This window comes from Lepisma saccharinum, chromosome 2 (genome assembly GCF_977018435.1).
Source record: "Lepisma saccharinum chromosome 2, izLepSacc3.1, whole genome shotgun sequence".
NCBI classification, from domain to species: domain Eukaryota; kingdom Metazoa; phylum Arthropoda; class Insecta; order Zygentoma; family Lepismatidae; genus Lepisma; species Lepisma saccharinum.
In genome coordinates this window covers 139,578,089-139,602,206 of record NC_139230.1, presented here as the reverse complement: position 1 = coordinate 139,602,206, position 24,118 = coordinate 139,578,089, and the positions used below count along the sequence as shown (strand labels likewise).

Here is a 24,118-nt window from a genome sequence, read left to right as displayed (position 1 = left end):
TCTTGGAATCACCTGATCACTCGCAGTCACCTCATTCTCTCATTGTGAAGTGTTGCCAGGTAAATCTTTAATGACCTCTGTGTACAACAAAATTTATTTCACTGAAATATCTCTGTTCGTTGCAAAGTTATAGTGAATTTAAATGTGGGAAGGACTTTTGGAAAACCCTGTATTTGTCTCCATATTTCTCTCTGCGGAAACATTTATGTTGTCTCCCTAGTCGATAGCTCCCAATACACTGGAACCTTTATATCTCGAACCTCAACATCTCGAATTCCTTGATAAGTCGTTTTTTTTTGTAATCCCCTTGAATTGTCCGTAACACTCAATACTAATTTTACCTCAAGAACTCGAATAAAACCTTGATGGACGAATTTTTGTACAGTTTATGGGATGACGGTCGAGCTCAATAACTCGTAGGTAGAGTATGATAAACCTCTATGAGTCGAAGTTAAATTCTAATCACTTGTATAACTCGAAGTTTTAGTCGCACTGACTTCAATAAGTCTAAGTGTAGGGTGCGTACGTACAATGTCAGGTGATCAAAAATCTAAAGTTTTGTTCAATAAATTTTATCTCTACGTACGTTGTACTGCACAGTATACGTATTAACTTCAAATGATGCTACATACTTTATAGGAATACGTAGTGCCAACGTTCAGAAAGGTCAGTAAACGTTAGACCAATATAACTCGAAGTAGGTGATTTTGGACCTCAATAACTCGAACCTTGGTAAGTCGAAATACTTGATATCTCGATTGTTTTTATTTTTCCCTCAAGTTCGAGTTATCAAGGTTCTACCGTATCTATGTTATCCATGGTTACAATTCACAATTTTTTACTCGTCATACCTCATCAATATTACTTTTAATACAGGTAATTCTTTCGAAGGTAAAAAAATATAATATTGTTTGCTTTTTAATGCAGAATTGTGTCCGAGCGAGTCAAGCTTGTCGCACACTGAGACACCGGAAACACGCGACCCGGAACCTCCGAGTGGATACTTCCATTTGCCTTTCCGAGAGTACTCCGCACATGTGCCTCACCAGGATGAGCAGTGATTCCGGTGCACGTGTTTTCAGGATGAGCGCAAGGTCAGACGAAGTCTTGATGTTTGCTGCTGCACTCCTTGCTAGTGAAGAAGAAGAAAATGAAAAAATAGAGTTTGGGTTCATAAAATAAATGAATAAAGGGAAATTTACTGAGAGTTCCATCATTTGTTTCCTGATCAAATGCAAGATCATAGGAAATTTTTCAGTACTTTCGAATGTCCCAAGCAAAATTCTACGAACTTGTGAACATAGTTGAGCCTTTTATAGAGCGGCATAATACCACACTTTGCCGATTACAACCATGTGAAGAAAGACTTGCTGTATGTCTCAGTTAAGTTACTATTTTTGTTATATAAATATAAACTGAAAAGTGTTGGAATCGGTCTTTAATGAGTTCAGACAATTAAAAACAGTATTTTAACTCACAAATATTGTTGACAATTATATTCGCTCGCATATGTTTGTTCCACGTAAACTTTCTTTCATGGAACTTCAAGTATTTTTCTTCTAAACAAAAAAACAAAGCAAACAGAAGAAGGAAAGAAACGTTAAGGAAAGCAACTAACTTTCATTAAACAGATGTACATTACTATTACAAAACAACCTTCTCACTTAGTTTTAAGCTATAACCGACTAAACATAAAAAGGGTAAAGAAAAGTTTTCGTCTGTGCATTTCACAAAGCTATGCAGGCATACAGTGCGAGTGATGTATTCAGAACGTTAGAACGGTAGAACATAAGATAAAATACAAAACTGGTAGCCCCGTTCTTAGGACTACAGATTACCTTTTCTTAGCAATGATCTCTACTTTCTTACATTAGGTTCCTCTTGTGGAAATGAAGAAAACGTTGCGAGCTCTGGGAGCTCCTTGGATTCGGGGACCTGGAGGAGAATGTCCCATTTGCCCCGCCCGATGTCGTTAACCCTGCATTTATCAAAGTACGAAGTAAATGTTTGCCCTTTTTTATATTTCTTCTAATTAACAAACACATTATTTTACAAACACAAACATAAACAACACGCTGTTCACCCTGTTAAATTGTACTTCATTCATGTACTTACCGAAGCAAAAGATGAATGCACTACACCAAAGGACCTACCACGAATTTTAGTCTGGGGTGAGGGGGCACCAGGATAAACGTGCAAATTGTAACAATATTATTATTAATAATAATAATAATAATACTGGTAGTAGACTAATGGTGATATTGATAGTAGTAGTAATATCAAGCATATTATCCTGAGAAATAACGCAAAGAGAGAGCAGAAGTCGCTGATAAAGCAATAGTGTCCGATCAAAAGATTTCAAATATTTTATTTCAGCGCGTTCAATTTCACATTAGCTAATATTGGAAAACAAGCACACAAACTGTATTTTTTAAAGATAGAACATGCACGGCGAATGTAATTCTCTCTTTTTGTACGTATGACAATTACATGTATATTGCGAGTGATCCAATTTTTTTGCAAACTGAAAACAACATTAATTTAATAGGGCACCTATAATTTCACAGGGTACACCCCCCATACCCCTGGTTCACCACTGCATCACACAACATCCACAATACAAGCGTGACGCTTACCGGAGCAATAACCGCGTTTGTTACAACCTATCCCGCTTCCCGCGCTTGCTGATCGCTGGCTTTTCTAGCAGAAACCACGCGGCGTTGCCGCTGCAGACCACGTGAACTCCGTGCTGGGGAAAACCGAAGCCAGGCAGCGAGTAATATACACGGAAATGTACAAATGTACACTGCCAAACTTTAAAAAAAGGTCTCCCTCCTCTTAGTTAGATTGGAAGGTAGTTGGAAACACTTCATTACTCCTGTATTGGATAAGAAAGTGGGGGAAGGCAGTTGCAGACAAGGCCATCACTACTCTATGCGCACGTAAACTTGTTTCCGGAAAGCTTTCTGTTGGAGTCTTGTCAGGCATGATCTGGGAAGTTTGTGAAAGATTCTTGTGTTCCTAACACCCGCCCCCCCCCCACTCTGTGCGTGTGTGTGTGTGCGCACGCCAGCACGGCTACACCTGTTTCTTTTTAAGTTTGGCGTATGTTTATTGCATCGACTAATTGCTGTTATGGCTGGGAATGAACCAGGTTAGCAATGGACAAATAAAAAAGTATAAAAAATACCAAAATTCCTGGCATGAGTAGTTAGTAGTAGTAAAGGTCAGGTGAAGTTCCTCGTGTGTCTAGCAACGTACCACGAAGGCACATTTAAGGGATGTGGTAGTAGGGCACCGCATATTCTGGAGCTCGGCCATTTTGGAGGTGATACGATCAGCACCACGCTCCAACCGCCTTTTTTTCGCCAGGGTTGTAGTAGAAATGAGAAAACAGAAATGTTTTGCATTCTGCGTTTGTGACAGTATTCTTTGGATATAGTCCCTGAAATATCTGTTAACATCATAACCCGCAGTTTTTTTTTTTTCAAGATAAACTTGTTGAAGGCCGCGAGTGGTTCCTGAAAAGTAATGAACATATCACAGAATGCGCACTAGTTTAGCTCAGATTTTTTAGGGGGAGGGGGGGAGAATGATATACAAATTTATTCTACGAATGCTTACGTCATTGTGACAATGGAGTATATCTTGCAGACTAACGAGGATCTGGTGTCTAGACACAAGGCCAGTATAATGGTCTGTGAAGTTTGGGCTGTGTCCTACGTTTGTGATTGCCTTTCACAAATTTCGTCTTAATACACGTTTCATCCTTATCTATGTGATTACTCAAAAGTTGAAGCTCTTCCTTATCTTGCATAGAGTTTCGGCATTGACGCTGGAGTGTTTCCAATTCAATATCGGTTTTTGTTTGTTGTTTCCAATCTAACTAAGAGGAGGGAGACTTTTTTTTTAAAGTTCGCCAGTGTACACGGTTGCGAATAAAATACGTGAAAATACACAAATATACACGGCTGCGAATTAAATACGCAGAAATGCACGGCTGCGAATAACATTCGAGGAAATGCACAAATATACACAACATGCAAATAAGAATAATTAGAACGAAGAATGGGAAAAGCAACAAAATTAATGAATTTTCTTACCTTAATTTAGCAGAGAGGTTGCACTCCGAGATCTTCGTCCTCACTATGGGATCTTCGTTCTTCATCTTCTTCATCGTTGCTATCGTCATCGTCTTCGTCCGTGTTTAGATCGATAACAAATCTATCAATAGTATCATCCATTAGTTGGTCTCTATTGAAATAAAATTCTTCTGTTTCCTGAACATATGGGCAAGCTTTGCTCAAATTCTCCTTTGATATTTTATTTACTGATGTTTCTAACAACGATTCGATGGCCGAAAGTTTAAATTTGGTGTTATGTTTGGCAATGTATCCCTTGACTTGTAACCATATAAGTTCTATTGCATTGAAATCACAATCATATGGCGGCAATCGCACTATTGTATGGCCATTCACATGTGCCAACGTATCGATTTCGTATTGCTTGAAATTAGGTTTGTTTTCACACAGAAGTTTATAAAATTGCGGTTTCGTCAAATAAGCAACATAAAAATGTTGTGTTCATGTAGCCATAACTGAAGTTCGCTCTTTCTCGATTTTGATGTGGGTGCTTTATTAATTTCTCTTGAATGATATGGAGCATTATGAATTACTATTACGGAGATTGGAGGGAAGTAGCTGATCCGTGAACCACTTTTTATACCTATCGCTGTCCATTTCCTTGGTGGATCTGGACCTAAACACAAGTAAGGCATTTGTGACGAAACCTAACGAAGACCCTCCGTGAACGACGATGACCCTTTGACCTTTCCCTAAAGGCATGTTTACAAGGACTGGTTTGTTGCCCTCGAGCCATATCTTTGGTTTGGTATGGCCGGATTTCACCCACGTTTCGTCCGTGTAAACAATGTGTCGACCAGCTGCTCGCAAACGTCTCATTGTCCGTAGAAAATGATTTCTTTGAACCACAATGTCGTTTCTTTCCATCAAGAAAGTTCTGTCGCCTTCATTTTTTTTATATACAAAACCCATATTTCGAAGAACATTTCTAAATGACCACAAAGCACCTTCAAAATTTATTTCTCTCCTCACTTGTTTGTAAATATCACTTACACTGGGAATACAGTCAGTTTTGTACATATCGTATATTGTGCGTCGTATTTAATCAGAATCAAAATCATCCAAGTCACATTACCTTTTAATTGCATATTTTCTCTTGTTTCCAGGCGTCTTGAGTGGAGAATTTCTACCATCAGCTGCTTTCTTTTCTCTCAGAATTCGTCGGACAGTTTTTATGCTAAGACCCATTCCTTTGGCTGCCCTATCCACAACAAGACTTACCGACAGAAAGCTCTTATTGCTTCGGCACGCCTCGAATTCCTCCTTCATGAAAGCATAAACACGTGTAACCAACTCTCTAGCGTCCGACTTCAGCGGTTTCCCCTTCCTGATTGTTCCAGCTAAAATTACACTAAACACAAAAACGACACAAGCAAATATCACCAGAAAAAATTCCATCCTGGATATTTTAAAACGCAAGAATACACAAATCAGCACACCACACTAATAAGCACCACTCTTACAAAACAAGCTTCTTCAAGACACAAACAAAAGACACGTGGGAGTTACACCGCAACGTGGCAACATCTTTTGCGCAAGCGCCTCTCTTCTGGCTTCCATTCGCTCCTCGCTGCCCAGAAGACGATTTTTTCCTCGTTTCTCATTGGCACTCAAACTATGGAGCGAAAGCTAGCGCGGGAGAGTAGCTGACGCAATCAACGGAATAATGTTCACATTAAGAAACTGCAGACTTATGGCGGGAAATTCCGTGCTTCGGTCCCGCACGTTCCGCTGTAGTGGGCATTCCATCATTTGATTTCAATAGAAGTAGACAACAGAAGTTCTGTTGCCAAATTTTTCCGTGTTTCCCAGCGTCTCAGTGTGCGACAAGCTTTAAGTGGTCGATTTTCGATTCCTTTACTAAGTTCTTGGGTTCGATTCGACTGGGCATGGGTGTTCTTTGAAGTTTTTCTTCATCAGTTTCATCTAACCATAATTCATCTTCAATGTTGAGACTATCCAAAAGAAGAAAAATATATTTCCATACCGTGCAACACTTCTATACAGTATGTGTCTGCCCGTTCCATCGCCAATAGAATAAGTTGATTTAGAAGTGAAAGTAGCTAGGGAAATTTCTGGAAGTTTGGCCATCAAGGAGATGTGTCGTCACGACGTTTTATTGTTTAATATTATAATAGTAATTTTGTTCCTTTGTGATATGCACGTATTGATTTCGTCTCTCATTAAAACCGTTTTAATGATTTCTTGTTCATTAGAAAGTTATAAATATAAATGCTTAAAGAATGATATTTAAATTTCGAATTATCTCAATACCCGATCAAGTTAATTTGTGGTTTGTTTGTAGATAAAGCTGAGGCAAGCTTTTCAACAGGTTTGGAAATAATATATTGTAGGAGACAATGTCGTTCTTTGCATTCTCAGAATGATACTCACACTTGTTATTCGACGTTTCTCAGGACCCCGTATTTATAGAGCGTCTCTACCTTAAAAGTCAGTATTGGTTAAATGGAGCGTGGCGTTAAATGGAACGCAGCGTTGCCAGATCAACAAACGGAGTCGCATCGAGTCGCTGTTAATCGCTAATGATTGCGACAAATTTACTTCCTTAATAACGTATATAAATTAATCAAAATTTATGTATTTGATGCATTTTGGAAAGAAAAACAATAGTTACCTTAAGATTTGCATGTAAATGTTTATATTTCGACGTAACTATTTATCATTTTACATTTGCATTATATGTGTAATACACGCAACTATTGTTACTTCTTTCGCTGAATGTTATATCCTTTACATAAACAGAATTAAATAAATGCAAAAACAAACATAAAGATACATCATTAAGGAAAATAAAGCACACTGCACTTCCCACGAACCGGGGCACCTGCCTGCAACTGAATTGTAACCTTGGTGGCGCGCAATGAATTTGATACACGAGACAGCCCGCACAAACAAACTACGATTGCGGAATACATAACGGTGCTGTGGAGTAACAATGCATTCTAAAAATATCTTCAAACAATGGTCAACACTTTTCTCGCTTGGTCTGCATATGTATCGCGACAAACCGAAAAGTTTCTTATTAATCAAATTTTTCGTATTACGGTCTGATCATTTATACAAAATATCCAATGTATATATTGTTGACTTGCAGGTAAAAATTAGAAGATGTACTTGAAAACGAAACATTACGGAGACAGGATGTTCTCGTCGGTTTGGAATGCAGACCTTACAAATTCCATTACTTGCCTCATCCGTGGAAAGGTACCAGCCTGACAGACGGATCTGAATCGACAGGTATTGGAATTTGTATAGCAAAGAAACCGAAACGATCTGAGAAGATCGGAAGGAAATTTCGAGATCAGTTTTGGATGGTTTGAGTGAGTCAACATCGTAGAAGAAAGAGCGCAGGTATGTACCTGGAGGACGGAGGTGTCACTCCGAACTTATAAAGGTCCGAGCCTATTTGCACAACCTCTCGCTAGTCCCTTTTCTTCACCCTATACTTAGATTCCGGTAATAAAATAATAAAATAAGGGAAGGAGGAAACAATATATATAACTCTCCTCGTAAGCAAATTAATTCACTCAGGCGAAGAGTATGATATCTACAAACATCATAGATTCCGTAGGAAAAAAAAAACTGGCGAAGTTGTTCAAGCGGTTTGATATTTATGCCTTTTGAAGTATTTACTAGAAAAAAATTAAGCGTTTTGCAATAGTGCATAATTATGAAACATTCAGATCACATGAATTTAAGACAGGTTATATAATGCCGTCATTAAATAAAGCATAAAAAACTCTACAGGATAATGATTTCACTGTTTCACTCTCGCACCACAGCGGCAGTAGAGAAGGACAGAGCTATTGACAAAACTCATGTATTAGAGAGAGAGAGAGAGAGAGAGAGAGAGAGAGAGAGAGAAGTACTCCATTTACTAACGTCTAAGGTTGAGATACTCTATAGTGATCGAGTAGTGGTATTTACGGTACTATAAACCCACGAAAGAATGAACCCCCCTCCAGCAGATTTGCTTACACTTAAAACTTGCTCAACATGCCCATATGAGCTTTTTGCTCTAGTGTGGAACCCCCGTTTAATCTAAGATTTTTGTAAAAATGCCCTCGGGAATATTTCGGAAAGTATGACCCCCCTCAGATTGATTTGCCTATACTTACAAAAGGCACTTCTGTGAGATTGTTGTCCATAAATTTGTTAAAAATATGCCCCTTTTGATATTTTTTGATATCTTAAGTATAGTGACTGCCCTAGCAGGTATAGATTTCAAAATTTTGTTAATATTACACTTTTCAGAAAATTCTATTTATAAAAATTAGGCATTTACAGCTTAAGTATTGCATATATCAGGAAAATTATAGAGACATAAAATGTAGAGAATCATGCCTAGAATATGCCTACAAAATTTTAAGTCTCCAGTACTGATAGTTTATGAAAAATCTCAAATTCAAAAAATTATCGATTTTTTAACAAAACTTCTAAACAGCCTCTAGATTTCAAATATGCAACCCCCATGCACCTATCTTGAAAAATAGGCAAGTTATTTAAGATCTAGAGAACAACAAGAGATTTTTGAAAAATTATAGAGATCAAAAAGTTGCATCTTGCCATGCCCAGGCCAAAGCAACAAACCCCATGTCTCTAGGATTCATGGTTCCAGAGATAATCAAAATCCAAAAAATTATCGATTTTTTCAAAATTTGAGTATGTTGCTCTGGGGAACATGCAGAGTCACCCCATAAAATATAACTGGCCTAGGATCAAAACTAGTGAAAATTGCAAAAATAAAATAATCGATTTTTTCAAAATTTCAGTATGTTGCTCTGGGGAACATGCAGAGTCACCCCATAAAATATTACTGGCCTAGGATCAAAATTAGTGACAGAATGCAGAAACAAAAATTATAATAGGGCTTGGATACAGCTACCAGCCATTATATTTTTATTTTGAACACAGCACTTAAAACTAAGCCAAGATGCACATATACATATACTTCACATATACACATAAAGATACTTGCTCTGCACAACCATCTACATCTGGTCTGAAAAGAAAGCACGAAGCACCTCTTAATGCCAGAGCAGCAAAGCAGCCACGCCATGAACCTATCCGTAGCAGTTTTAATGGCCAATTAAGGGATCACCGGTTTGTATCAGAGCCAAGATGCGGCATTGAGAATTTCTTGAACAGTATAAATTCTGATCTCCAGGCAATTCTAAATGCACAAAATGGCTCTTATAAGCTATCCCTCAAATTGTATACACAATATAAGAAGCCAAACGCTACAAAATTTATACACCCCCACGTAACAGAAACTGTACCTGTATATTCAAATTCAAATTCAGACAAAATAATAAGCAGATTGATGGATCAATTGAATATTAAACACTCTGAATTTGCAGCAAAAGAGTCTGGATGGACCCTATGTGGCTCTCCACACAAGTTATATGTTAATATTTCTGAATTCAGCCCATTACAAGGATCTACATATCTGCCATTACCTGCCAATATTAAAAACAGAAGAGCCGTGGTTAATATAGAAAATACCGACCAGAAATGTTTTCTGTGGTGTATATTAGCTGCTTTGTTTCCAGTTTCAAGGCATCCTGAGAGAATAAGCTATTACAAACAGCATGAAAATGATTTTGACGATGCAATGGAGGGTTTAGAATATCCAATGTCTGTTCAGAATATTGATAAATTTGAAAAAAGGGCCAGGCACATCAATGGCAAACAATTATCTATTAATGTATTTACTTGTTCCACTGGCAATTCCTTGATAGCACCTCTCAGAATCAGTACACTTGATGATGAATCTGCTATTCCGATTGATCTGCTCTTAATTGAAGGGGATGGCACATATCATTACACTCTGATACATAATCTTGAAGCTTTGGTGAGAACACAACTAGACAAAACTCATAAAATATTTAAGTTGTGCAGAAGATGTTTAACTGTATTTGATGGTCAAAAAATGGTGAAGGGGGTTCGGGAAGAGAATGCAGAAATTGCTAAAAACAAGTTAATTGAGCATCTGAAATACTGTGGGAATCATAAACCTGTTCATATGGTGATGCCCAATCCAAGTGAAAATTGCAAATTCAAAAAGTATGAAGCCTTGTTGGAACACCCAGCATATATTGTCTGGGATTCTGAATCAAATCTCAAATCTCTTGCATTCTGCAATCCAGATCCCGAAGAATCTTCAATTACACCATACCAGCTGCATGAACCTTCCAGCTTTTGTTATGTGGTTGTACAGGATGGTGTTGTTAGTAAAGAATTTTCATACATGGGACCAGATGCCATCAAAATATTTGCACATAGAATAGAAAATGAGTGCCGTGACATAGCATATAACATCTTATTAAAATCAAAACCTATGTTGCCTTTAACAGAGGAACAGATTGAGGATTTCAACAATGCAGAAAAATGCCTGGTATGTGATTCTGAATTTTCAGATACAAATATCAAGGTTCATCACCATTCTCATACAGATGGTCGATATAAACAGGCCCTGTGTAATAGCTGTAATATTAAGATCAAGAGACCAAAATTTGTCCCCATATTTTGCCATGGAGCATCCAATTATGATTTCCATCATCTGATCAGGTACGAGGGGTTTGAGAAGCAGAATTTAAATATTTTAGCTGAAAATGATGAGAAATATATATCTATTAGCAAGATAATTAAAGTTGATGGTGTTCCTATTCACATAAGATTTCTTGATTCTTACAGATTTTTATCTGCTAGCCTGGCTACACTGGCCACTCAATTATCTGATAATCAATTAAAAATCACACGTGCATTGTTTCCAAATCAGGACCTGAAATTAATTAGGCGGAAGGGTGTATATCCATATGACTATGTTACAGATTTTTCTAAATTTGATGAGTGTTCCCTGCCACCACAAGAAGAGTTTTACAGCAGAATCAGAGGATCTGGAATCACTGATGAAGATTATCACCATGCCCAGTTGATGTGGAACAATTTAAAATGCCAGACATTTGGTGATTATCACATGGCATATTTGAAACTTGATGTCACCCTCTTAGCTGATATATTGCAAGCATTCAGAAAATCTTCCATGCAAAATTATAAACTGGATCCAGTGTATTTTTACAGTGCCCCGGGCCTAGCATGGGCCGCAACGTTTTTGAACACCAAAATGCAATTGGATCTGATCCACGATCAAGATATGTATCTGTTTATGGAGAAATGTATAAGAGGAGGGATGGTGCAATGTTCTCAGAGATATGCCAGAGCAAATAACAAGCATATTATGCTGCCTGATTATGATCCAGCACGGCCATCAAATTATATACTGTATGTAGATGTAAACAGCCTCTATGGTCATGCCATGATGCAAAAACTGCCATATGCAGGGCTTGAGTGGGTTGAAGATTTCAATATTGAAGATCTTAAGAATTTTGATGACAGTGAATATGGCCTATTCTTAGAGGTTGATCTGACAATTCCTGATAATTTACACAACAAATTTTCTGATCTGCCCCCAATTCCCGAGGTTCAGTGCTCACCTGGCTCTAAACAGAAGAAGCTCATGATGACTCTGGAGCCGAAACAAGGTTATGTCATATATTACAAAAACCTCCAGTTCCTGATGAAACATGGTGTTCAAGTGACCAAAGTTGGAAAAGTTTTGAGGTTCAGGCACTCAGAATGGTTGAAACCATACATTGATACAAATACAGAGCTTCGAACATCTGCAAAGAGCCAATTTGATAAGGGCTTGTTTAAATTGATGGTTAATTCTGTATATGGCAAAACCATTGAAAATGTCAGAAAACATACCGATGTTAAAATAATTACTGACCCCAGCCTGAGCAAAAAATTGGTTGCAAAGCCCAACTTCAATTATAGAAGAATTTATGATGAGCACATGGCACTTTTCAACATGAAAAAAACAAAGATCAAATTTGATAAACCTATTTATGTAGGGGCTGCAATATTGGAATCATCCAAATTACATATGTTAACATTGTATTATGATGTGTTGAAACCTTTTTATGGTGATCGTGTAAAATTGATGTACATGGATACGGATAGTTTTGTTCTTGATATCAAAACAGAAGATGTTTATCAAGATATGTCACAGCCTGAATTGTTTCCATACTTTGATACCAGTGAACATACAATAATTCAACCCCACAACAAAAAGGTGCCTGGCAAGTTAAAAGATGAGACACTTGGTGATGTTATTGTGGAATTTGCTGGGTTAAGTGCCAAGGTGTACAGTTTTAAAACATGTAGTGCTGTTGTCAAAAAGGCCAAGGGCATTGGCAAAGTAACTGTGGAAAAAGAGCTTGTATTTGAAGATTATAAAAATTGCATCAAATCCCAGAGTTTAATCAAAACATCAGAATCCAGAATCCAGAGTGTGGATCACTTGTTGACTTCAAATGTTGTAAGAAAAGTGGCCCTGGACCCACATGATGATAAGAGATACATTTTATCATGTGGCATACATACTTTACCTTGGGGGCATTGTGATTTGAAAAGTGGCAAACAATGCCCAATTCCAGAGCATGATTTGAAATAAATAAACATGCCTATGAACTTATTTGGGTTCAAAAAACAGGCTATTATGGAGCTGCCGACACCACAACCCTCTTCTGATATGCTGTCTAAGCTGAGTGGCTTGTTAATTATTCATCTGAACAGCATACTTACAGATAATGATGAAGAAACAGGTAAAATATTGTACATATTTAACAATAATTTAAATCATTACCAATTACCTGTAGGTGGGCAATTACAATTTATTACAACCCCTGAGGCTGATGTCAAGATTTCAATAGGGAGAAATATTTATAGAATTAAGCACTCAAACATGGTTTCTGGCACTGTTTATACTGTTTCTGCTGGTGACTGCTTATATATTGAGGTCCCTGGATCCTATGACAAGCTTATACCTTTTTTTATAGAATTAAGAATCAGATACTCTATAATAAATAACCACTAAAACAAAATGCCTAATGATATATTTGGCCATACAAGACATGAAGATCACAGTGATGAGATTCTGATGCTTGATGTCAGAGTCAAGAAATTAAGAAGTGATTTACAAGCTTTACAGGCCACACTCAATGCCAGTCTTCAATTAGAAATTACAAATTTACAAACACAATGCATGGACCCTCTTCTTAAAATTGATTCTGAACTCAAATTGCTGCTTCAGAAATATACTGACCTGGCCACATTGGATAATTTTCAAAGTTTGGAAGAAGCTGTAGCAGCTCTTCAAGCCAAATTTAAGACCCAGGCCACCAACTCTGAGCAATTGAAACAGCAATTGGAAGAGCAGATAAATAATGTCCAGACACAGCTCCAAACAATTGTCAAAAGCATAAAATCGCAAGAAGATTTTGATCTAGTGATTTCCACTCTAAAAGAACAGATTCAGTCACTCCAGATACCTAATCTGGACCCCTTGAACAATGCCATAGCCGAGGTTAAAGAAAAAATTGAGACACTTGAAAATTTTATGAACAATTTGCCATCTTCTGATGCTTTGAGTGCAATAACTCGGAGTGTTGCAAATATTAAGCTGCAACTTGAAACATATGAAGATTTTGGAAAAATTCAAAGTACCATAACCCATCTTGAAGGTACAATAGCAGCAGTGCAAAATGATTTGGCAAATGTACTAGAATCCAGATTGCCTGGGATTGTAGATACCCTTGTCAGTGTCCAGCAACAAATCACAAAACTTGAAAACCTCAACACCGAATCTGAGCTATCTCATTTTCATCACTTGATCGATGATATCCAAACAAAACTTGAAATTTTACAACAATCAACACCCTCTCAGGCAGATATAGCCCTGCTCCAAAATGCTATGCAAAATGTGGCTGATGCTTCTGAATTAAACAATGTAAAATTGGCACTTGAATTTTTACAAAATACAGTATCAAATCTTCCTACATCACAGGAACTTAAAAATATTAAGAGGGCAGTGAATAGGATATTGAAATCAGAAGATATCAAGAATATCCAAGCAGAGATCAAACAACTCACTCAGACAGTGGCCACTCTTCCAACCAATCAACATATTAATGAACTGCATGCCCTGTTTGAGGATATCAGAAGACAGGTCCATGATCTTACTGCTCAAAATTCAAAATTGGCAGTTATTGAAAATTTGCAACAAATTGTAGCTAATATCAAGCAACAGCTAGGGACCATGGAATCCAATCAAGCAAATGCTCTGTCTGTTTTTGCCACCCAGCTTCAAGAGATTGTGCAACAATACAAGAAACTTGTTGTGGACGTAAAGATCAAGCCAGGCCATGATGATGTTGTTAGGACCATCAATGAGCACCTTGAATCTGTAACAAGCAGATTGCTTACAGCAGAAAAAGAAATAACGGGCATAATCGAGAATCCAAAACATACAGTAATTCTTGAATTGTACAGCATCCCCAACAAAGAATATGATTCTCCATTTACACCAGGTGGCAAAATATATATGCTGTCCCCTGCACAATTTTATTACCAATTTTTTGTTGGGGGCACATTGAGACCAATCAAGATCAAATATTGGCTTCAACCACAGGCACACCACTACCCCACCTTATCAATAACAAATGCTGACAACAAACCAAAAATCACCAGTGTAGAGTTAGAGGATTTTACAGACCCCAATACATTAGAAACAGCCTATACTGAAGATGATGGCACTTTGGAATTTAAAATACAAATAGGGGACAAATTATATTTAGAAAATCCTGTAGTATCAGCTGCTGAACACCCCATAGTTGCAATATTCTTGTTTACATATTATGTCTAGACAAATTATTGTTGATGAATTACACAGACAGGCCCGACATAATTATAAGAGACTGCCAGTAGTCACAAAGGGCATAGATGATTTATGGCAGAGCGACTTGATTGAGATGGCAAGTGGGCAGTTGAAAAACTTAGACAAAATCAACAAGGGCTACAAGTATCTACTCACTGTAATAGACACATTTTCAAAATTTGCCTGGGCTGTGCCACTCAAATCCAAGACTGGAGCATGTGTTACAGAAGCCATCAGGACAATCATCAATCAGAGTGGAAGATCACCGCGCTATTTGCAAACAGATAATGGCAAAGAATTTTATAATTCTGTGTTCCAACAATTTATTAAAAGCCAGGCAATAAAACATTACTCGAGTTACAGTGATCTCAAAGCCTCAATTGTAGAGAGATTCAACAAAACCTTAAAAAATCTTATGTATAAACAATTTACACTGCAAGGTAATTATAAATGGATTAATATTCTTCCAGAACTTCTACATAAATATAACAACTCGGTCCATTCCACAATCAACATGAAACCCTCTGAAGTAACTTCATCTGATGAGCAAAAATTGATCAGCACTGTTTATTATCCTAGATACCAGCCAACAAGAAGAAAGGCCAAATACAGGGTGGGTGATCAAGTAAGAATCAGCAAATATAAGCACTTATTCAAGAGAGGCTTTACAAGAAACTGGAGCACTGAATTATTTACAGTGGTTCAAGTTAAACCCGGGACCCTTAACACATATATAATAAAAGATCACCGAGGAGAAATTCTCAAAGGCAGATTCTATGAACAAGAGCTCAGCAAAACTAAACAGCCTGACACATATCTCATAGAAAAAATCATCCGCAGAAAAGGCAACAAGTTACTTGTCAAATGGCTAGGACTCCCAGAACACAGCTGGATCGATGCAAACAAAATAATAATATGAGCACCTGGGATGTTATAAAAAGGCTGCCAGAACCTGAACAGCAGAATAAGAGAAATGGCAAATTGCTGCCTGATAATATTAGGTGTCTTATTGTTGGGCCATCTGCTTGTGGTAAAACTACACTAATGGTTGATAATTTTTTATTGGCACCCAACTGGTTAGACTGGAAAAACAGGCACTTGTATATCTTCTCTAAGAGCTTGGAACAATTAAAATATCAGCAGCTGATGAAGCTATATGATGGATTGGATATTGCCACTTTTGAATCAGATGTTAAGCCACTCCATGAATGTCTCGATAATTCTGTTGTTGTGTTTGATGACATTATACTGGATAATCAAAACAAGGTTAGAAATTTCTTCACACAGGGCCGGCACAAAAACATTGATTGCTTCTACCTTGCACAGACTTTTTCTAAAATACCGAAGCAGCTGATCCGAGACAACAGCAATTTTATATGTGTGTTTCATCAGGATCATACCAACCTCAAACACATACATGATGAATATGTAGGTGGGGACTTGAGCTACAATGATTTTTCCAAGTTTTGCAGCAAGTGCTGGAACCAGGACAGTTATGGGTTTGTCACAATTGATATGACAAGAACACCCAATAGTGGCAAATACAGAAATAAAATCAACGATTTTCTAGACGTTGAGACATAAATAAATAACCATGAAAAGGCCAATCATTGATGATCTTAAGTTAAGAGATTATCTTGTAAAAAGATTTAAGGGATGGAAATCAGAGAACCGTGGAATTTATGAAAAACACAAACAAACAGAACAGCCTGTAATTGATGCTATTAATAATTTAGGTAAGAATATCAAAACTGTTACAGAGCAAAATCAAAATTTGATCACAGAGCTTGTACCTGTAGCTGCAAGGAACATATTAGATTATCCATTCACCCCACTTTCCAGTATTCATACACCTAGTCCTGTTGCTCCTAGAAGAATTGAAGCTACTCAGGATCCTATTGAATTGGGTCTTCTTGCTCAAAAATATTTAACCACACCTAAAGACAACAAAGATGAGGTGTTTGGCTTATATGCTGACACAGAGCTTGATGGCAGTATCATACATAGAATTGGCAATTTCAGAGTAACTTTTATGGGGGATGATCTGATTGTTTATTCAGAATCTCGTCTCGGAGAAAAAGGTGCTTTTGTTAAGTACCCCGGCACACCTGGGTTGTGGGAACTGATGACTAGGAAGAGACCTGGCAGCTATACAGATCAAGATTATGAATATTACAAAGAAATATTAATAAAATCAGATGCTCTATACCAGAACAATGATCCCACACAAAAAAGAGTCAAGTCGAGCAGTGGAGCAAAATACAACAATTTAATCAAGCCCATATGGTCACAGATCAAGACTGGCAGTGGAATCAAACAATACAACACCCTGCCTAAAGAATTTGTCTGGGTTGATGATGTCAGGAAACTTGTAGATAGGTTGCTGGTGATAGCTGGGGAGGAAAATGCTGGCAACCACAATTTTTACAATGAAAAAGTTGGAATTATGGACATGATAAGCACCAAATTGTCTAATTTTATAGTGAAAGACCCTAAGGGGATTGGATATCTCATAAAAATTATTAATACTCTACCACCTAAATTTTGGAATATTTCTGAGGGTCGGGGGTTGGTTAATGACATCATAAACAAGCTGCCATTTGAACTACATATTCCAGGCTATCAGTATTGTGGTCCAGGCACAAAATTGGACCATAGATTAAACAGAGGGGATCCTGGTGTAAATCCCCTAGATGCTGCTTGTAGAGACCATGACATAGCATACAACACACATACTGATCTTGACAAGAGACATGTTGCAGACAAGAAATTAGAAGAGGCTGCATTTGGTAGATTTGTAAGCAAAGATGCTTCTTTAAGTGAAAAAATAGCAGCATTGGGAACCACCATAGCTATGAGCACCAAACAAAAACTGGGGTGGGGGTTGTGAATATATATATAATAAACCTACAATGAAGGCCAAGGGTGTTATGTATCAAATACCTTATGCAGGTCTCAAATCTCTTAAAACTATTGACAGTCTTTTGACCAAAAAGCAGCGCAAGAAAAAAAGCTCTTGTCTTGCAAAGGGACATGGTATGAAATTGTTGCTTAGTACTCCCCAATTAAAAAAATTACAGCAATCAAGAAAAAAATTGCATACAGGGGGATTCATATTTACCATCCCTGCCATCTTAGCTGCTCTCGGGGCTGTTGGGAGCTTGGCTGGGGGATCAGCTGCCATAGCAAAAACAGTAATAGATGCCAAGAAAAATAGGGCAGAATTAGATGAGCAGAGGCGCCATAACCTGGCCATGGAGAAACAAGGCAAAGGTGTTAAGAGAGCCATGAATAAGTTTAAAAAAAACAAGAGCCGCTTACAAACCAAGATATTGAAGCTTTAATCAAGCCACTGGGCATCAAACATTTTAGAGGTGTGTACATGTCTGATTCTTTACCAGAACAACCACTCAACAAAGAGTGTGGCATTGTTAATTTGGATAAGTACAAAAATCAGGGCACTCACTGGATTTGTTATCTTAAATATTTAAACAATAAGGCATTTGTGTTTGATTCATTTGGAGGTGTTCCACCTGAAAATTTAATAAAATATCTAAAATCAGCCAATCTTTATTACAATAATGCCCGTGTTCAAAATTTCAAAGATGTTAATTGCGGACATTTGTGTTTATCTGTTCTCAGATATATGTCTCAAATAAATAAACCATCAATTGAAAATTTTCAAAAAGCCTTGTGGTATCTGAAACATCATGGGGGTATTCCATCTCACCAGCCAAAATTCAATATTGAAACTCAAATTGCACGATGACATAGTGTATCCCAAAACAATAGCTCTCAGGGCATTTTACGGCATGTACCTGATCCCAAATATTACACACCACAACAACAAAATTGCAGTTGGGGATCAAAAAATTGTCATCACTCCAGGGCAATATAATCTGTCCACTCTAAATGCTCAATTACCCAGAGGTGTAGTGTTAACTCAAAATTCTGTCACTCACAGAGTAGAAATTGTATCTGCTACGGAAACAGTGGATCTGGGTACTATAGGAGAGCTGTTAGGCTTTGAGAACAACACAAAACTTGAAGCGGCCATCAAACACACTGCTATGAATATACCTAAATTCTTAGCCATAGAGACTCTGAATATTCACTGTAATGTTGCTGAGGGTATGATCACCAAATCAAATGGCATAGGCACTCACAAACAAACCGGCATCATTGCAACATTCAAACCTAATTCCGAATTCATGGAGCCAATCATCTACAATCCATCCCCAACACTATATTTTCCTGTGTGTCATAATAGAATAGATTATATTGAATTGATGGTCACTAATGAAAAAGAAGAATTAGTTGATTTTGCTGGAGCCACAACAACTGCTATCATAGAGATTAACATTTAAATAAAAATACATACAATGGAAAATATTGAGAGTTATGAGCTACAATCATTCCCCCCAAACAGGAGGACATTTGCAAATTTAAATCAACCCAACACAGAAATTGAGGTTGATCTTGATGTGGGGGATGGCTTTATACACCCCCACAGAGCAGATCTATACATCAAATTTGATGTTGTAAAGCTCGATGGAACAGATTATCCGGCAAATTCAAATATAAGATTGGTAGATAATTTTGTGCCGCATCTGTTCTCTGAAATTGAGATCAGAAAGCATGGTGTTGTTATAAACAGAGTAGATTATCCCGGCATTACCTCCACAGCTTTGGCCACTCTAAAATTATCCAAAACCGAAGCTTCTTACTACAAAATAGGTGGATTTGAGGCTGGTGATAAAATATTATCTAAAAACCACACAGTGCTGTTCCCTATGCGCCTGTTGCCAGGATTCTTCTCGGATTACAAAGATATTATGTGGAAGGGTGGTTTAAGAATCACATTTAGAAGAGCTGCCAATGATAATAATGCTTTGATGAGGTACAGTACAATAAACTCTACCGGGGAAGCTCTGCCTAATACCCTACCAGATGAAGGCAAGTGCATTATTCAGACTATGGAGTTAAGAATCCCTGTTGTTGAATATGAGGCCAGCTATGCTCTTAAATACAAAGCTGATATCCTAAAAAATCCACACATTCCTCTGCAATTTTACACATATCAATGCGTACAGAAGCCCGCATCTGGTACTTATTATGAGTTTGATGCTACAAATTCATTCTCCAGCATACAATACGACATGCCTGATTTTGTGGTGGTACTGTTTCAGACTGGAAGACACAACAATCAGGAAAAAAATTCGAGTAAATTTGATAACTGCAACATCAAGAACATTTATCTTAAAAATGGCAGAAATGAGGTTTTTCCTAGAGAAAATTACAATTTAGACATGTCCAAGGATGATTTTCTTAAATTATATGAGGCATTTTCGGCTTTCAAGAGGGTCACTACAGGCAATACTGACATGTATTACACACCAGATGAATTCAAGGCACGGAGACCCATGTTTGTAATCAACACTTCAAAAAGGAAACAAGTTGTGGTGAATGACAGGACAAACATTAAAATTATCTGTGAATTCCACGAGGCTTTACCAGATGACACCATATGTAGTGTTATTCTCATAGGAGAAAAATCATATGTTTATGATGTAAGAAATGAGAGGGTCACAGAGCAATTCTAGAAGAATTACATTGTTTTAATATAGATAAACAAATTGAAGCTAGTATCCAATTGAACTTAAACCAGAAATAAATATGTGTGTATGTATGTATGGGTGGCCTAGTTTTAAGTGTGGCCAAAAGAGGGGCATATTTTTAACAAATTTATGGACAACAATCTCACAGAAGTGCCTTTTGTAAGTATAGGCAAATCAATCTGAGGGCAATCAATATACTTTCCGAAATATTCCCGAGGGCATTTTTACAAAAATCTTAGATTAAACGGGGGTTCCACACTAGAGCAAAAAGCTCATATGGGCATGTTGAGCAAGTTTTAAGTGTAAGCAAATCTGCTGGAGGGGGGTTCATACTTTCGTGGGTTTATAGTACCGTAAATACCACTACTTGATCGCATATGCTTTTATGATCTATTTTCATATATGTGAACACTCATTTTAGCCAGTTACTTTACATGTTGTATGCAATCCTTAGTTGTTGTTGGTTATTGTTGTTTATTGATTTGGTTTATTTTAATTTGCTTTTCTGCTAATTTTAGCTAATCGCGAAGATGAGGATAAATGATGATGTGATGAAATTCGTGAAGAGATACTTACTATTATAATATTAAACAATGTAAACTTCGTGACAACACGGAACCCGGAACTCGGAACCCATGTCTTCGTAGCGCGCTTTTATAACCACTCCACCACAGAGGTGGCTGTTATCCTTAAGTACAACCTTGGTGACAATGAAGTTCGACCAGAAAGGAATACGTGATTAAATGCACAGAGGCATAGGCGGTGGAATGGGTGACCCGCAGAAGTGACGCATGTGTGTAAGAGGAAACGTGTGAGCAGGCAAGAATCGTGATCCCAGCATGTTACACCCAAGGTCACGTAAAGAACGAAAACGGGGAAATATACGCGTGACATTGAACTTCGACAAGGCACCAGACCCATACGGAAAAAATTCCAGATAGTGGCGCATTCGACGGAAGTATGACGTCATGGACACGATAAGGGAGACCGCCGTATATAAGCGCGTGCTGTGCACCGAGGAACCGCAGTGCATCATCACCATGGCCAGGGGCAAACCTATTGACAACACCGTGAGGAGAAGAGTGGTGGAGTTGCAACGGGATGGACTCAGTGAACTGGAAATAGAGCGCCAACTGAACTTACCCAAGTCAACCGTCCACTGCATAATCAAACACCACCAAAATACGGGTACTACAGAGCCAGGTAAGGCCCCCGGTCGAAAACGCCTGCTGAGCGTGCGTGACCTACGGATATTTAGGCGCTATATCCAGACCAACAATCATGTTTCTGTGGCCGAATTACGACTGTGGACTCGAGAACGCTTTCACATTGAAGTGTCAACCAGAACCATTCGCCGTTACCTACAGCGATGCGGTTACCGAGTGTACAAAGCGAAACGTAAACACTTCCTTTCGATGTTGAACAAAGGCAATCGACTACGGTGGGCACGAATGTACCGGGGATGGACATTTCGGCAGTGGAACAGGGTTTTGTGGACGGACGAATCCATTTTCAATGTTGTGTACGGGAAAATACGGAAAACAGTCATTTGTCGGAAGGAGGAACAGAATGAAGCAGAATGTTATGCACGTCGGGTACAGAAACCTGCGTCAGTGATGGTATGGGGATGCATGACGGCATCTGGGGTTGGCCCACTACACGTCTGTGAGGGCATTGTGAATGCACACGCCTATACACGCATACTGGAGCGGAATCTTCCCACAGTGCGAAGGCACCTGTTCCACAGGCGGCGTCTCATCTTTCAACACGACAATGCCAGGCCTCATACAGCGCGGCTGACAAGAGAATGGTTGACTCGCCATCACGTGCGAACTCTGCCATGGCCACCATCGAGTCCCGACCTCTCGCCCATTGAGAATGTGTGGCGTGTTCTTAAGCGACGTGTGCAACAGAGGGGACCCACGACAGTGGCTGCTCTTATCGCCTGCCTGCAAGAGGAATGGCACCGCATCGATGTGGAATACCTTGAACGACTCGTCCGCAGCATGCCCAGACGCATTGCCACAGTTATTCACCGACGGGGCGGCGTCACACCATGGTAAACAGGATCCCCTCTAACAGTGGTCGAACTTCAATGTCACGTGTAGATGGACGAAAATGTTTTATTTTGTGTGGACACCATATATTGCTGCGTTGTAGCTGAAATTTATGTTTTCCTTTGTTCCATGGAGCCTGCTGAATAAAATATGTTCAGCATATGCATGTGTTCTCCTTCTTTCACAACGCACTCCTATATTTGTGACTGGTCGAACTTCATTGTCACTAAGGTTGTATAACTGGCCTCAGTATATTAGGCTTACAATCTCGTGTGCTGAAATCCTTCAGCTAAGGAAACAAATTAACAGAAGATATCATTATAAAGATCAAAATTAAAATTTCGTCTTTAAACAAACGGTGCACTACACTCTAAAAAATATGCAACTAAGTTTGAGGAATTGGTGTTGCTTGGAACCATTTTTGGTGCCTTGTTACACAAGTTGCTCTCAGACCACACAAGGCACGGAGACTTTTAACACTGAAGTAAGTGTTGTGTTACACCAGTTAGGGTGTTCCACCATTTTCCAGGACAACTCAGTTGCATATTTTTTAAAGTGTAGATTCAATTTGTTTTTAAGCTCATTTCACGCGCATATAGGCTAGACGAGACTGCACCCACTGTTCAATATCTGTGGTACGTACAGTCGACGGCAAGGATAATATAGTGGGCAAATATTTAAATCATTATGGGCGTCGTCGCCTTGTAATCAAGGGGTCCGGGTTTGATACCCGGTGGAGTTACACAGTGATTCTCATACCACCTTAAACTGTAGGTCCAGTCCCGATTAGCCTAACAGTTCATGAAGGAAACTTCAATGAATAATCAAAATTCCCCAACATTATGTTCGTCCACTTTGATTTATACAATGTCAGGTTCAACAGGCAGAAACAGAAGATAGGATTAACTCCAGCGTCAACGTAATTCAATTCCTCATTAAGCAAAAGTAAATAAAAGGTGAAAAAAGAAGATAGAAAACAGCTAGGGATAATTTTCCGCTTTGACTTAGCTGTAGGTTGTTCCTGCTTCCCGATATCGTCTTGTAATCAAGAGGTCGTGGGTTTGATACCCGTTGGAGTCTAGTAGTGGTTCGGATCCCACTTTGACAAGCGCACAAGAAAGAAAAGCGATTACAACTTAATTTCGTCGCAATTAGCCAAAATTGGCAGAGTAACGGCGCAAACTAACAAATGTACAAATTAACGACAACGGATTAATTAGGTAGGTATATTTTTTGTGAAATTTTCACGAAGAGATCTCTGTACCTCGATCTCCTATAGTTTCGACAATCAAAGTGGAAAATAATTGATTTTGGAAACAAAAGGTTTGTACCAGAATGGGAACTTTCTGTATCGGGGTATAGGACTTATAGAACACTTGGAGAATATTTACTTAGGTCGTTGTGTTGTTATATAATTTGGTTCCAATAATTGTACAGTAATTTTCTGCCGATTCAATAATCTACGTTTTGAATTATATATATTCTCGTAACTTCATTTAG

The 24,118-nt window shown here is 38.3% G+C and overlaps 1 protein-coding gene across 1 annotated transcript in view; it reads left to right on the top strand.

Moving 5' to 3' along the window:
* LOC145984518 (uncharacterized) overlaps positions 1-24,118 on the top strand; it is a 93,504-nt gene that overhangs the window by 23,957 nt on the left and 45,429 nt on the right. The gene's annotated exons all lie outside the window — the stretch shown is intronic.